This window comes from Mus pahari, chromosome X (assembly GCF_900095145.1).
Source record: "Mus pahari chromosome X, PAHARI_EIJ_v1.1, whole genome shotgun sequence".
In the NCBI taxonomy this organism is placed as follows: domain Eukaryota; kingdom Metazoa; phylum Chordata; class Mammalia; order Rodentia; family Muridae; genus Mus; species Mus pahari.
The window spans coordinates 107609748-107618267 of record NC_034613.1 but is presented as its reverse complement, the minus strand read 5'-3'; positions in this window follow the sequence as shown (position 1 = coordinate 107618267).

Below are 8520 nucleotides of genomic sequence, written 5' to 3'. Positions count from 1 at the left end.
GATATTTGTGAAATGAATGTCTTTCATGGAGAATAGGAAGGACCACCATGACATTTCTAAGTTCTAGTCATAAAAATTGCTAAATAATTCTAGTTACTATGATTTTCTAGAGGAAAGATGCTTTATAGCTTACACAACTGATATTAAAGTACAAAGAACATCAAGAGTTTAAAGGCCGTGAAACAATCATTTAAGCCTTGTTCTTAATGTCTCACAATGTCCTTTATTCAAACCAATGTGTGACATGTGATGGATACTTTGGGCTATGATGGGATTTTATTACTGTCATTTTATTTTATGTATATGGGTATTTTGCTTGCATCTATATGAATACTTATGTTGTGTGCAGACATGGAGGTCACAGAAGACTGCAGTCTGTATTCCCTAAATCTTTTTTTGTTTTTTCGAGACAGGGTTTCTCTGGACAGCCCTGGCTGTCCTGGAACTCACTTTGTAGACCAGGCTGGCCTCGAACTCAGAAATCCACCTGCCTCTGCCCCCCGAGTGCTGGGATTAAAGGTGTGTGCCATCATGCCTGGCATATTCCCTAAATCTTAAGTGCATCTTGTTGTAGGTGCTGGGAATTAAAGTGAATCCACTGAAAGAGCAGCCTGTCTCTGCTGAATCAATTTTTTCTCTCTTCTTTAAACACATTTTAGTCTGGCTAGGTCTGTGGTTTGGGAATCAAACAATTATTTTCCCACCTCTAGTTTTCTTATCAGGGTGTGCCTATATTCTATGGTTTTTCAGTCCTTAGTATTCATAAGAACCTCAGCTGAAGGTAACCCTGTGTCCCTAAATTTAGGTTCTCATGAGTTAATTCATCAGGGAATAATTTCCCTCAGATTGGTTTAGATTATGAAGCCTTTGTCTGATGGATGAACGAGTCATTATATTGTTCACCCTTCCTTTTTCTGCTGCACTCAGGCTTATCCCATGTGCTTTCATATCCCATAGCCACACAATCCTGTTGGTGAGCATTTACCTCATTGATAATTTGTAAGTCTTCCCTGGTACGAACATCTCTGATGCTAAATATTTTCTGAATACAATAGTCTTCTGCATTGCCCCACTGTTCAGGTATCCATCACTGTGTTGGATAATAGTTTTTTTTTTTTTTTCACTTTCTCGATACTAAAGGTCTGACCAAAGGGGCATTTACAATCACTTCTGTCTTACTCCCTTGCTTATCATTACCTGATTCTTACCAGAGGTTTCAGATTGTGGGGTTCCAAGAGGGACTTTTTATTACTATTCTAATCTGGATCCTCTCCACCTGTGGCTGTTAACTATAAAAAATAGCAGTCACCATTTCCATCTCTCCATCTCTTTATCCATTTTAAATAGAGGGCTATATTGAAGCCACTAACCACATCCTCCTTTCTGATTGCTACATTATAACCCCCATATACATAAATTCCCTGACTCCTTTGGTCAATCTCCTTTACCCTGAAATATGTTGTTTCTCATAGCATTGACCAGGCTGCTTCTGCAGCTGTTCCTTGGCACCACCATAATGTGTTACTCCTAGGGTTTATAATATCTACTACAGACCTTTAACAATTCCCTCTCCCCCTCACCAAAAACAGGTTGGGCCCACTCATCAAGTAAGCATGCCATCCAATAAAACTTAGAAGACTCTTGTATTGGGTTTCCCCAGTGACATCTTCCCAGTGGTAGTACTTTAGCAACATATCACATTACTGTTTGCATTGTCTATGCCTTGCTCACTATTCCCACAAGCTCTTCAGTGACAGATCACCATGTCAAAATTACCACTTTAAATATTATGATATACAAACAAGCTCTTTCCTTCACCTGCTTTTCTCTTTCCACATATCAGGTATAGTATAATTGGTGTTCCAAAACTCATCCTTCTGACTCAGGCCAAGTGTTGCTTAAATTTCTTCCCAGAGGAAAAGTAAACAAGATCTACCCCTTCTCCTAGGGTCCTACAAATAAAATGTAGGTGCAATTCCACCAAAATGCACTATAGAAAACACATATGTTTGGTGAGCTTCATTATAGAACACAGATGGGGGACGTGGGCACCCATTCATAAACTGAACACCTCTACCACATCTACAATCCTTACTAAGCAATGGTGAAGGATCCCTCATAGTCACGTAGACGGATAACTTGCTATAGCCCTCACTGGCCTCTATACATACTATAACCCTTCCAACAGGCAATATTCATAGTTGTCAATATATGAAGCAGTTGGATACTCTGGGATTGCGAATTTTAAATTATCAAAAAGTGGAGCTGAGATGATCTTTTGCCAGGTTAGAGAATTGAATGGCCCAACGTGGCAGCAGTTGATTTGCTTTAAGGACAGCTGCTCAACAATTAAAAATATATATAAATATAACCTGAGTCCATTTAGTGTTGCTGTTGTGTATATGCTTTTAGAAATGGTCATTTTGTATTGGACAAGTATTTAGGAGACTCATACATGGTGAAGAGGTTATCACACTATCAGTAGTTATTACTTTGCTATAGCTCTTCATCTAGTGGTAGGGCTCAATAGATTTACTCCATTGATATTTTCATCTCAAATTGTGGTATCATTGCTCAAGTCTTGTTTAGGTAGTCATTATTGTTTAGGGTTTAGGTTCACTATTCTGACTAAAAGACATAATGTTCAACTAGACTTCCTAATCTTCTGGGAGACACAAGATATAAATGCCATATGACACCTTTAGGCATATCTTGGTGTGGTGGTAATTGGGATAGCTCATGAAAGTTATTTCTTGGGGAGGAGGCTATCAGGTCAGTTCCATCTCAGTTGCTTTGAGTCCTGATAGAAATTTATCTTCAGCTTCTGGGAGGAATATAGAGGTATATTCAATAGTTTATATTGGGAGCCTAGTTATAACAGGAATACTATACCCATGAACTCTCAACGGTATAGACACCTACAGAAGACCTGAATAATGACAACACTGCTGACATGTGAATGCAAGTTCAAGAAATCCTCATAGAGCCCTACTCTAAGATGAAGAGCTTCAAACAACAGCCCCTAAAAGAGGAAGAATAGTTATTTCCAGGGATGAGTTCCATTATTGGTTATCCAATACCAAGTACTTACTCCTCAAAACATAATCAGCAAACTAATAGTAAGTGGACTCAGGAGTTACATTTATATATTTATACATTAATTTCTATGTGTGCATACAAGTGATAATTAAAGAAGTGGGCATAAATTTGAGAGAGAGTAAGGGGATATGGTAAAAGTTGGAAGAAACGATAAAAATTATGTAGCTATATATTAATTAAAATTAAAATATTTTTAAAAAGTGAAAAATAAAAAAAAATAGATACAAATTTTAAGTGTTTACACAGAACAACCAAGTAACAAAACTTCAAAACAAAACAAAATGGAAATTTCCAGGTCATCAAAGGAATACTGAGAAAGAAATAAGACTAACGCCTCCCTACTTTAAAAAGGAATTACATTGTAAAGCTGTAGAAATCAAAACAATGTACACATGCTATAACATAAAACACATAGATGAGTAGACTAGAATATAGTACCATATATTTTACAATAAATCAGAACATATGTAGTTAAGAAACTTTCAAGATCACACTAAGAAAACATACTAGGGAAATAACCTCTTTAAAACGTTGTACTAGAAAACTGAATTCCACATGTAAATTAATATAATTGGATCCATTGTTCTATATTATACATACAAATCAACTCAAAGTAAAATTATCTAAATGGAAGATCTGAAAAATACAAATCTTGACCTTATTAACTATATTCTATAGTTAGATATGATTGTATAAAACTGAAAAGCTTCTGTACAGCAACCAAACTAAATGTAACCTAAAAAAGGAGAAACAAAATTTCAATGTCCATATCTAAAAAGGAGTTAATGTTCAAAGTTAATATAGAGTACTCCAAACCCATTTAGAGAGAATCATAACCTAATTTTTTCAAAAAATGAAAATTGGTCAAAAGAAGGAAATAGTCATTTCTCCAATAAATAAAGGAAAAGTATCAATACACATATGTAAATGTTAATAACATCACTAATTACCAAATAATGTAAAATAAAACCACTATGATAATGGATATTATCAAAATAAGGATATTAACATTTTTGTGAGAATGTGATAAATAGAAATTCTAGTACAATCATGAAAAAACAGTTTCATTAGGCCGGATCTTTATATACACTATAGCCCCTCACCAGATCATGTTCAGAGTTGAGAGTTGGTAAGGAACAGTACTCAGGTGAGGAAGGTTGTCAATAAGTCTATTTGGGGTGGTATTTTTTTTGAAGGGGGTTCAGTTAAATGCAACAAAATGGCAATATCTTGGAGAAAAAAATCACTATATTGTTGATCTATCTGCATTCCAATATTTGCTACATGATTATTGATAATAAAAAACTATAGAAGCATCTAAAATATCTAGCCACAGACAAATAAATGAAAAATATGTGTACTTTTGTACCACCTTGCAATTTGGATCATTCTTAGTTATGCATCCTCATTGTGTATTTTGTAGTATTCATATAAAAACTAAGATGATTAAGTGCTGTAATGTGGGACTAGCATCACAGACATAAACATATTGATATAGATCATGGAGGTAATACAAAGAATAAAGTAGACACTGACACAGATACATTATGTGGATTATATACATAATAATTCTTAAAAAGTGATCAAATAGATAATGTAAGTATGAATACTCCTGATATGAGAGAGTAGGAGACAGGGAAATGTTGTCATAGGATACAACACAGCAAATACATAAGGCAATCTAGAGATACAAAAGATAATACAAAAACTAACATTTAAAAAATTATAGTTTTTAGTTTTTAAAAAGTGGCTTTTAGTTAAATTCTGTCAAAAAATATAAGTAAGATGATAAATCTAATTAAACATTTCAGTGTAGCAAACTTAGTATTTTGTGTATGTATCCCACAGAATCACATTGTCAAGATTCAAATATATACAATGAAATTAACATTTATAGTACAAATACCCTTGTACTTTGTTAGTAAAATTGAATTATTATTCAACAGACTTCTTTCTAGGTATGATTAGATTTAAAAAAAAATATTGTAGAAGAAGCTTTATATACTCTCTTCAGAAATCAGATTCTTAAAATTTGCTTGGCATTCAAATATATTCAGTGCTCATTTCACAGGTGAATTTTAGGGAATGAAATGTACATTTCCTAGTCCACTTTATAGAAGTATTTGCACATAAAGATTTCGTTTGAGGAAAATAAAATAGAGAACAGTGACAGACTACATTTCCATTCTTTGTGCCCAGCAGAGAAGCCAAATGTAGTAAAACAGTTTTAAATGCTAATAATTCAGGCACTAAATAAAAGTTTGTAGTGCAGAAACTGGAGCTATATATTGAATATTATTTATCTTGACTTCTAATACAGAGCTGGTAATAAGTTGCTCATATGTTTGTCTTTAGAATACCACAGAAATGCAAATTAATAGTTATTCTTTCTTAGACCATATATTAATATTAGCACTTAGATGGTTGATAGTTATAATAACTCTAACCCTGGAGATAGTGAAAGAACAGGAAGAGATCAAATGTTATTACATAATAGCAAGCAAACCTCATTTATTTTAAAAATATATAGTGAGAAACATACCTACTTTGTTATTTACCTGTTAACATTAAAAAGAAAATACTAATCGTAAATTTAGTGTTCAAATTACTTTCAAGGTTCAACTTGTGTTGGCAGTGACTGGGAAAAAAAAAACAGCACACATTTCCTCTAGACTTTTACAATTGATTCAATGGTGCTGGGCTTGGATCCAACAGAAACGATAATCCATCACTTGAAGCTGAAGCCAGTGTGGTCTGGAAACCTATTCACACCACATTTTAGTATCCAAATATATTAGCACACTAGAGATACAAGATAGCCTTAGCTAAACATTTATTGCCATATGGTTGTAAATATAAGTGGTAATGCCAGTACTCTTTCTACTTTTCTTGCATTTGCATTGTATTTATTTAGAAACTTTATTTTACAATATTATATTTTTATTTCTAATTATGCATGTATATGTGTCTATGTATGGGTGTCTTTTGTTTGTTTGTTTGTTTTTGAGACAGGGTTTCTCTTTATAGCCCTGGCTGTCCTGGAACTCACTTTGTAGACCAGGCTGGCCTCGAACTCAGAAATCCACCTGCCTCTGCCTCCCGAGTGCTGGGATTAAAGGTGTGTGCCACCATGCCTGGCGGGTATGTATGTCTTAAGAGTTATTATTGCTGTTACAAAACACCATGACCAAAGGCACATAGGAAAGGATAGTGTTTATTTGGCTTCTACTTTTCATCACTGCTCATCATTGGAGGAAGTCTGTTCAGAAACTCAAACAGGTCAGGAATCTGGAGGCAAAAGGTGATGCAGAGGTCATGGAAAAGTGCAATTTACTGGATTGCTTCCTACGGATTACCCAGACTGTTTTCTTGTAGAACATAGGACCACCATCCCAGGGTTGGCATTGTTGTGTTCAGGGTCCAAGCTGAGAAAACTCACTTTAGTTGAGGCAGCTTAAAAATTAAAGCTTTATTTTCTAAGTGCTCAGGGAGGAGGGCATTTCAGAACCTGAACTGTATCCCTGAAAGGAGAGTGCAATATTTTCAAAGGATGGATACACAAAGAAAGGGTGGTTGGAAGGCTGCAGTGTTATCCAATTGTATTTTGGCATAACAAGTTAAGTAAGAGATTACCATTGGAAACTGTGCCGTATCCAGGGCACCTGGCTTCAAGACCTTACATCTTTCTCCTATATATTATTAGGTCTGGAGTTCAGAGTGATAAGGGAACAATGGAGTAGGTCAGTTGCATGTAGTTAATTAGAGCATAACAGGCATTTGGTTATATATTTTTACAACTTATATACCTTGGTTTATATAACAACAGTTACCATATACTTTACTACCTAATAAAAAAATAAGAAAGCATTTGGAGAAGTAGGATAGGTGTTTGTTCCTATACCTGGGAAACATGAACTTGTTTGATCATGCCTAGCACGATAGAGAATCTGTCCTTGAGATGGCTGGATCAAGACAACTGTCTCATTACAGGTTGTCCCTGAGATTTCTAGCTTCCCTAGGGCATGGGACCTTGAATTTATTTTCTCCCTGTTTTTAAATAGAGTCTGAAAAAATTGTAGTACTTAGAATAAGTTTCTTTTGCTTGCTCCAAGAACACCATCCATGATGGACTTGGGCCTCACTAATTAATCACTGATTAGAAAAATGTCCTGAAGGCATAGACACAACCCAATTTCATGGAAGAATTTTCTCAGTTGAGGCTCCCTTTTCTCCAATGGCTATAGTTTGTACCCAGTTGACACAAATCCAGCCAGCAAGTCTACAAGTGAGTCAAGATGCCTCTGGAATGTTGAGGTATCTGACACCCTGGAGCTGAAATTATAGTTGTTCTTAAGTCATCCAGCATAGATTCCTAACTGACTGGGAACATAACTCTGGTCCTTTGTCTTAATAGTGTGCACATTTAAAGGCTAAGCCAGAATCTCTCTAACATGAAAGGTGATTATACATGAAAGGTGATTAGTCATTCTGCAAAGACATATTTCATTCTCATTGTAGTTAAGTTATACTTATTCTGTTTTTTTTCCTGATCAATTAGAAACTGTTGGCTTCTTTGAATTAATCAAATATAGGAAATTATTGACAAGCTACCTCCTGTGATTGTGCAAATTAACCATAGCTGTAAACACAGGCAAATAAGGAAGACATTGCATACTTTCATATGATATCATTTAAAAAATAAAGTTACACATGTAAAAATGATGTAAAAAAGACCTGTATATCTAATTTTTACAAATTGGTGAGTTTGTACGTAAGTATATGGCCATTACAATATCAGACAAAAACATTCTGATAAGTATATATGTTACCTCATAGTGCCTCTATTTAATCTAAAAGCATTAAATCATTCAGATTTTATATTTTACTTATCATATACAATTGAAAATATATACCTGTGTAATGACCACCCCTCATATCCTCCTCTACCAAGTCCTCTGTTGACTACTATTGTATTAGTTGGTTCTTTGATTTTGACCATTTGCAGTAGTGCATAAAAATGAGGATATGAAACAGTTGTCCTTCTGTGACTGGTATATTTTACTTAGCATGCACTCTCAATGTCCATTTTTACTGTTACCTTATTGCTGAATATGACAGGAGTTCCTTTCATTTTTATAAAATTGATAACTTAATTGCTTACACATACCACTCTTTTTTGCCCACTAATTAATAGACAATAACATGTACTTTAAATAATAATATATTTTATTTCCTTATTTTTCCTTGAGATTCTGATTACACCTACATTTTCAATGTTTTCTCTAGCTCTGTAAAAAAATGATGTTTTGATTTTGAAATATTATTATTGACTTCACAGAACTATCAGGTCCATGATTATAGAACTTCTTGTTATTTTTATCTTTGGTTCCTTCCATCAATCTATAGTTTGTAGATATGTAT